At 45.2% G+C, this 8,135-nt stretch overlaps 1 protein-coding gene across 3 annotated transcripts in view; it reads left to right on the top strand.

The window, feature by feature from the left end:
- The first annotated feature begins 3,452 nt into the window (after positions 1 to 3,452).
- rhobtb4 (Rho related BTB domain containing 4) overlaps positions 3,453 to 8,135 on the top strand; it is a 45,481-nt gene continuing 40,798 nt past the window's right edge. The window contains exons 1-2 of one of the 3 annotated variants that reach the window (XM_020052748.3): positions 3,453 to 3,614; positions 4,233 to 4,346. The gene's annotated coding sequence lies outside the window, so the exon portion shown is untranslated. Of the gene's footprint in view, positions 3,615 to 3,658; positions 4,081 to 4,123; positions 4,347 to 8,135 lie in introns of those variants that run through there. The other 2 variants (XM_020052749.3, XM_034296426.1) reach the window with 2 other exon arrangements.

The following is an 8,135-nucleotide window of genomic DNA, read 5'->3' as shown; positions in this document are numbered from 1 at the left end:
GGGTTGCTGATCTGGTTTCTGCCTGATGACCCCTGGCTGTCCTTGCCCACAGTTTACCGGGTCACTTCGCTTTTTTTGTCTTGACGTGGCCACTTGCCTATGAAAAGTGTGTGACTTTACTCCAGATAATTAAGTATTTCTTGCTGATCATCTGCAAATAGTAATGAACAATTTGGTCTTAACTGCCGTGTACCCTCATTATCTCCATCCGGCACAGCCAGAAGAGGACTGGTCCCTGCCTTTCTGGTGGAGTTCCTCCTAGCTAGTGTGCTTTTTCACTGAAATCTCTTTGTTCTGGTTCTCTATAGGCACTTTGTCTAGACTGTTGATGTAAAAAGGATTTTATAAAAACGTGATTGATTGATAGGAACGCTGCCATGAGCCCAGCGACACGCACCGACAGAGACCCCCAGATAACGTCTTAAATCTCCAGCTCCCCTCTGAGCGTCACGCGTCCTAATACCGCCAGTTCGTGGAGGGGAGAGAGAAGAAGCAAAACGGAAGGAGGGAGAGTGAGAGACGGAAAAGAGTGTCAACATGAAATAGAGATCTTCAGTCAGCTCTCCCAGCGATGTCAGGGCAGTGCCAGCTGTACCGGTCTCTGTTTCCATGGCGACCCCGTAGTGCCGTCAGAGTGGTGACGCCACTGGGAGTGCAACGCCGAGCGGAGAGCCATTGAGCTGTAAATGACAAAATCTGGCTCCACTCAGAGTTACTATACATATCACTCAGTCACACGCCAGAACTGAGCTCAGACGTGCCCCCCCCCCACACGCTTTGGAGGTAGGGCCTGGTTGTTGGTCCAGTAATGGGCAGGTGTACGCTGGGACACGGCGTGGACCCGATCACGCTCAAGACTCCAGGAGAGATTTACGGAGACAGACCGTATGTCAGTCACCTCACAGAGATTACCGAGGCTTTATCTTGGTTTGAACCAGTTTCACTATATAGAAAACATTTTCCTGCACCAAAAGAGCATGTGAATTGTCATTTAGATTATGGCTATTTTGAGATTTATATGGCCATACCTTTTGTCCTTTAAGAAAGTCAATTTTTCCTTTTTTTATTGCAAAATTACTTCTAAAACAGAACAACCAATTTTAAGACACAGCATCAGTATAAACCTTCCTCTGGGCTCTGGGTTACCTACCGTTATGGTGACTGCATATATTGTAGAAGTCCCAACAACCTCCATCAGTAATGGGTCCTTTGGCCCTAACATAGGAGTCCTGGATTCAGATCATTTCTGTCCTTTCTGTTGAGCTCAAATTAAAGACACCATCAGGACAGTCGGCACTCTAAGCATTGCTGTGTGTGTTGTCAAAACCACACCAATACATTACCTGAACCCATGTCATTGGGTGTTATTGTAATGCGAGCAGCAGGCATTAGGGACATGTCTGCGCGTCGTGTCTACAGCATGTGAACTAACGCCGGGGTTGTGTTAAAACTAACTCACTGATTCCCAACCAATACTGGTGTCACAGCCGTGTGAACAGAAGACATGGAGACCCAGTACTCAAAGGTCCGGCTGGCTGGCTGTCAGACTTGGGCCCGGTGTGCTGGCTAAGGCACACGAGGACTACAGGGTCGGACCGAGTGAGCGCCTCCCTTTGGGGGCAATTGTTCAAGCTCAATTGGCAGTTCTGTAATGCTGCTTTGTCCGTGGGATCATCCAGGAGAATGGACCAGCCACTGAGGCGCAGAAAGAGCCCTATTGTAGCCAGGACCGGGTCAGTGTGAGAGACACGCAGAGCCGCTGAGTGAAATCGATCAGGGGGAGGATTAGGAGCGACCTTTCATGTGTGCGTGGCACGGGCCGGCCCAGCTTTGTTGAATTCGGCCGACGCAGGCCTTTCCGAGGCCCTGGATCAGCAGTTTGCCCCACCTCTCCCCACAGCACAGGGAGACAGTGGGGTGGGCTTTTGGAGACTCCCATTGTGCTCCCATTGTGCACAGGGCCGAACTTTGGGCAGTGGGAAATTGCTGGAGAGGGCTCTGTGACAAACCTCCCATCATGCACCTAGTGCGGCAGCAAGGTGAGAGGTAACAAAGAAGATGAAATTATTTGAGGGGCACATTGCTGCACAAAAAGCCAAATGTTCACACGATCCACACAACAATTACAATCTTCTCCCGTCACAACTGGAAGTGATACAAGACTCTCACTGACGTCTTCAGGTTTTTAATATATATGTCAATGATTCATCCCAACAATGTCAAGCCGTTGCCATGGCCAGCACTGGATGCACCAACACCACGTGTCAAGTGTGGTGGCAACGGCGTACAGTTTGGCTTACGGACTGGTGTTGGCCGTTTGGTCTCAATGCAACACAGTTATGAGCAAGCCTAGACAAGTCTCATCTCACATCAGAGAACAAATGCCTCAGCGGATGAACCGGAGAGGCGCCACGAGGTTTAAAGCACGACGCAGTGTGTTCCTTGTAGTAAATAACACATTTAGGAAATGTCCAGTTTACAAGTCTTAGTAACAATACCTTACTCGGCTAAACTGTATCATAAGAGAACAGTATGGTGTCTTAGCATAAAAGGATGGCTGCTTGTTCAATGAAGTTGTTTAGTTGTCTCAGTTGGTTCATTTTTAAATAAAAAATATAAGCACCCATTCTATCTACATTTGTAATTGAAACATTACCTTAAAAAAAAAGACACATTCGTTCTCGTTTTTTCCCTAGCTAAACAATGTGCTAATCAACACACCCAAACTGCCTGGCAGCTGGGTAACAGACCACTTGCAGCACACTGAGTGACAGTCAAGAACTACAGGAACGTGACGTGTATCAGCTCATCTACTGCGCATGTAAACTGGTCCCAGTGGGTGTCAGCATTCTGCTAAAAGTCCAACTAATTAGTGTTATTTTTATGTGTAACGACATGCCAACAAGGGAACTTTGCTTCGGTTTTAAATAAACATGCTCAAGCATAGACTCGCAAGCATGCACGCACACACCTTTACATTTAACTATCCTAGTGCGTACCCAAAAATGTATATCATTCAAATGATCTACATCCCCTAATCCTAACTCAAATTTCTAAACCTAATGCTTTAGCTACGGCTATACTTAAAATAAATCCCATTATTCATACTACCTCAGATGAAAATCGTTATTCCAATGTAAGCTAACTCCTAAGTTGCTCAGGATCAGGTAAAATATGACAGAGATTGTAAGCATTTGATTTATTTAGTAAAATCGCGATGTTGTCAACTCCTGTAAACGACATAAGTTGATTAACATTGTCTCTGTGTGTTACAGGTCACATCAGGTTTAATTCACCGCTAACAAAACCAATAATCAGGCTATAATGACTGCATCACTAAACGGCCATCCTCTCTGTCTTCTCCGCGCAGTCTGCCAATGCGGACTGGTACTCCAGTTTATGAATGGATGGGTGTGGCGACCGCGCGTAAGTGATTGGCGCTAGTCTTTCGTCACCGCTCTCTGGTTGATAGGCAGTGGCGTTTTGTCGCTGGTTGGACTGGACTGGAGCGCGACTGGGCTCCTCCGCCGTATGTGACAGCAGCGCACGACAGACAGGCAGACAGCGACACCACAGAGACTCGAGCGGTGGGGTGAACTTCGGCAGATTTTTTGGTGAGGCTATGGGTTAGTCTCGCGACGCATTTACTACGCGCTGATGGGGTGGGATGGGACCAGGGTGCGGTAACACAAAGGACTTGAGCTTTACTTTCTTGTCTCAAATTTGCCTCCCTATCAGTGCACTATAGCCTATTTAAAGGCAGTGGACGCTGTGTACACCACGTTTTCTTTTGTCTCATGCATGCGATCTCATTTGGGTAGGCGATTTGGATGAACCTAGCCAAGCCAGTCACTTGTTAGATAACAGGCTAATAATAAATAATTTAAAAATAATAATAGAACCGCGTTGTCTTTGTGAAGGCAAAGAGGAAACAGACAAAGAAAGTCTGGCGCTTGCTTCTCTTCCAATGCCCCCGGTTTAGGTGTGACAGAAACAACAAAAGGACGTGGAAAAACTCGCATCAGCACCAGTGAACACGCAGACCGAAACTGACGAACAACAGCCAGCCTCCAAAAGAATGTCTGCTGCTTTTGCAATATATAATAGGTTCCATGTAACACGACTGCTCCCATAGGCATATGAAGACAGCTCTTCGCAGAGTGCACTCTGCTCGCAAATCTTTGTGTCCTTGTGTAGCTTACTGAAATAGTTTTTGTGTTTGTGCCTTGCAGCTCGCGAAGGGGACGAGCTATATCCCAAAATAAAGTGAAAGAGCGAGAGAGAAGTGGTGTGAGGTGGACAACGCAGAACACCGAAAATATTCCGGAGGTGAATGACCAGTGAAGGTAAGTCCCTCTGACACGCGTGAGTAGGATACAAAATGTAGCTACATATGTTGTGGTATGTACTTTGGATTAATAACATCATATGCTGAGGTGTTGTGATGCGAATAAAAAACGCACGGAAAACTAAACCGAACTGTACGTTCACTGGATTGCATAACATTTTAACGCTATGGTGAATTCAAAATACTTTGCCTTTATTTGGAGAAAAGGTTTCACTTATTTGTCTACTATATGTGTTATATGTATTGCTTTATTTATTTGTTTAACGAGTGTCTACTTGCTGATAATACGCATTCATTTAATAACCGAATCCACTATACCGACAGCAGTAAGTTTAAGTTTTGTGTGTTTGAGTCTTGTGTCTCAGTTCAGCAGTATTTATCTGTTGTTTATATTATTTGCCCCCCACCCCCCCCCCACCCGTCCAGAATACAAGCTGGACTCTTTCTTTTCAAGCTTGTGTAACCAAACGGCATATTGCTGACTGGCCAACTTGTTGTTTAAATAACCTATCACTTAGTCAAATAACCGTAATTAGAACTAAATGCCCTGGAAGACTGATGTATACTTCGTGTCATAACTATAATTGTGTCCAGATGCATTGTTGTACAGATAAGAATCATATCCGCTACTGTATCCATGTGGAAATTAACAATGGGTTTTCAAGTCACAGTTTGCTTGCTTGGGAGTTATATGGCGAAGTTCCTCTGGTTATTCACTCATCAGGTTTAGCTTTTCAACGCCCGTTCAGGCAAACAAAACTATTCTTCTTCGACAATGGATTATTTACCATCACTTGGGTTTGTATAGCTCATGACTGACTTGATGAAAATTATTATTTTTCATACCACTTGCAGTCCACCAAGTGCCAGACCAAGAGACATCCTCAACGTGTCTCCATATATCAGTAGAATGACGGCCATTCAGGAACGGTTATTTCCGATCCTTCTCTCCATCCTACCCAGAATATACAATTTCAAGTGTGCCCATGAGAATGACGCCACACTCTGTAAATGTATCAACTCGTCCAACAACCCCCCCATATCCCCCAATTCACTCTCTCTCTCTCATTTGCTGTACTTCTTATTTGGCTCCCACTTGCTCGCTCACTTTTTTGTCCACTTTATGAGATGCATTTGGTGGGATGGTCAAGTACAGTGTTGACATCAGTTCCTCTGCTCTGTTTTTGTATCAGCTGTGGAATTTGAGCCATTCTTCCCTGGGCGAGGCCTGTGCTGCTCTATGGAATATGCAAGTCCCCCCAAGGGGTGCTGGGAGTGTGTATTGGCAACCGGGGCTTTCCACTGGGGTTGAACACCAAACATTCCAAGCTGCTGGATGGAGGGTTAGCAGGCCAACACGGCGCGGCTGGGAGCCATATAAGACGCTGTGTCTTTGTGTGTGTAGCAATGTCTCTCTCTCACGCAGACACACACACACACACACACACACCCTTGGACACCCACCAGTCTTCAACTCAACCAATGGCGCAGAAGGCTGTGTGGAGGGCTATGTGTGTGTGTGAATGTGTGCATGTGTGTATGTGTGTGTGTGTGTGTTTTGTGTGCATATTACACTCTACCAAGGGACACAGATCTGCCGAAACCAAGCGAGGCCTCAAAAATAATCTGTGTAAAATACATTGCAAGGCCGGGTCTATTTACAATACAAGAGTTCCATCGAGATTAACACAGGTTTTTTCAGGATTTCGCCATTTGTATTTTTAAACAATTCAAACCTGTGAAAATCTACATTTGGGCCACAGATACCGCTTATTGACCACTGCAGTGTAAATATGCTCACTATTCGTTATGCAGTTGTGTCGTCACACGTTTCTTATGACGTTTGACTGGCTAGCTCAGGTAGCTGGCTAATGTTGTACAGATCATGCTGGTTTTCATGACTGTTAGGCCTCTGCCCATTGGGTGCACAAAACACAACCAATACATTATAGAAAGAATACCCAATGCATTCCTCTCAAAACCCCTGCCGGTGGGGGGGGGGGGATAATAAATATGACATCCAGAATCCTCAAACCAGGATTTCTGGAAAACCAGCAACTTCATTAAATGTGCCCATGAAATTTGCAACTGTGGATGCCCCAAACAAAAAGTAGTTCTTCTCTCTAAACCACATGATGTTTGTCTCTCTGCTGAAGTAATGCTGGTTTGGAGAGAGCGAGAGAGAGAGCGAGAGAGAGAGAGAGAGCGAGAGAGAGAGCGAGAGAGAGAGCGAGAGAGGGAGCGAGAGAGGGAGCGAGAGAGGGAGCGAGAGAGAGAGCGTTGGAGGTGGCGGTATTGGGGTGGGGAGGGGAGGGGGGAAGAAAAAGGCGATTGTGAGAGGGATGGCAGTCATACAGTTTTTCTCTTTTTCTTTCCGTCCTTTCTCTGTTTTGGCTGCCACTGTGGTTGTTTTTTAAACATGGTGTTCGTGTGCAAAAAATGCATCCGTGCTTGAGCGTGTGCGCATGTGGGCGTACGTGCGCGTGCACGTGTGTTTGTTTGGGATGTTTGGGAGTGGAGAGGTGGGACAGGGGGCCTGCCGGGAGAGGAAAGGAGGAGCACAGATCCTGAGGAAGAGGGACTTGTGGGTATTTGGACTTGGACTGATGGGGAACACAGACAGGGGAACAGCTGGGAACTGATAGAAACCCAGAGTACACAGCACAACTGGATACTGACTGAGATAGGAACCCAGAAGTATACCGCATAGCTGGATATAGATACAAGAACCCAGAGTATATCACACAACTGGATACTGAGACAGGAACCTAGTATACCACACAACTGGATACTGAGACAGGAACCTAGTATACCACACAACTGGATACTGAGATAGAGACCCAGAGTATACCACACAACTGGATACTGAGATAGAGACCCAGAGTATACCACACAACTGGATACTGAGATAGAGACCCAGAGTATACCACACAACTGGATACTGAGATAGAGACCCAGAGTATACCACACAACTAGATACTGAGACAGGAACCTAGTATACCACACAACTGGATACTGAGATAGAGACCCAGAGTATACCACACAACTAGATACTGAGACAGGAATCCAGAATATACTGCACAACTGAATTCTGTGACAGGAACCCAGAATATACTGCACAACTGAATTCTGTGACAGGAACCCAGAATATACTGCACTGCTGAATACTGTGACAGGAAACCAGAGTATACCACACAGCTGAATAATGAGACAGAATGGTTAGAAATGCAAAGCCTTTGTTTGGCCAATAACATGTCAAGAGTTTGGTCAATTATGACACCTTGTGAAATTATTTATTTTTTATTGTTTTGCATAAAAGACATAGAAATTACAGATAAACTGGCAAACCGAAAGTCAGACATGAAGACAGACAGACTTGCCACGTGTCTTACAGTAGGATGAATTAAAGTTCACAAGCTTTGTAGTGCCCCCTCATTTCCTTTGCTCATCAAGCGAATTCACTTCAGTGACCTTTTCCCTATTGGTATCAATGCATGATTAGGTGAACATTCTTAGAAAAGTTGAAAGTTTAGATTTTCCTCTTGAGAAAGTAATTTATTCTCGTTACCCATCTGTTTTTACTTTGAGAAAGTTTGTTAGTCAATGAACTCAGTCCTTTTGTGGGTTTCACAGGTCTGAGTGTACCAGCACTACTAATTTACAACTCATAACGTGCATGCTAATTTGGGGCAATGGACATTTGTAATTAGAAAACAACAAATGAAATACATATTCTTACGGCACATTTCTATAACCACATTAACATACGTTTTGGACATGTTATATA

Source organism: Esox lucius, chromosome 13 (genome assembly GCF_011004845.1).
Source record: "Esox lucius isolate fEsoLuc1 chromosome 13, fEsoLuc1.pri, whole genome shotgun sequence".
NCBI lineage: Eukaryota > Metazoa > Chordata > Actinopteri > Esociformes > Esocidae > Esox > Esox lucius.
This window is presented reverse-complemented; position numbering and strand designations above follow the sequence as displayed.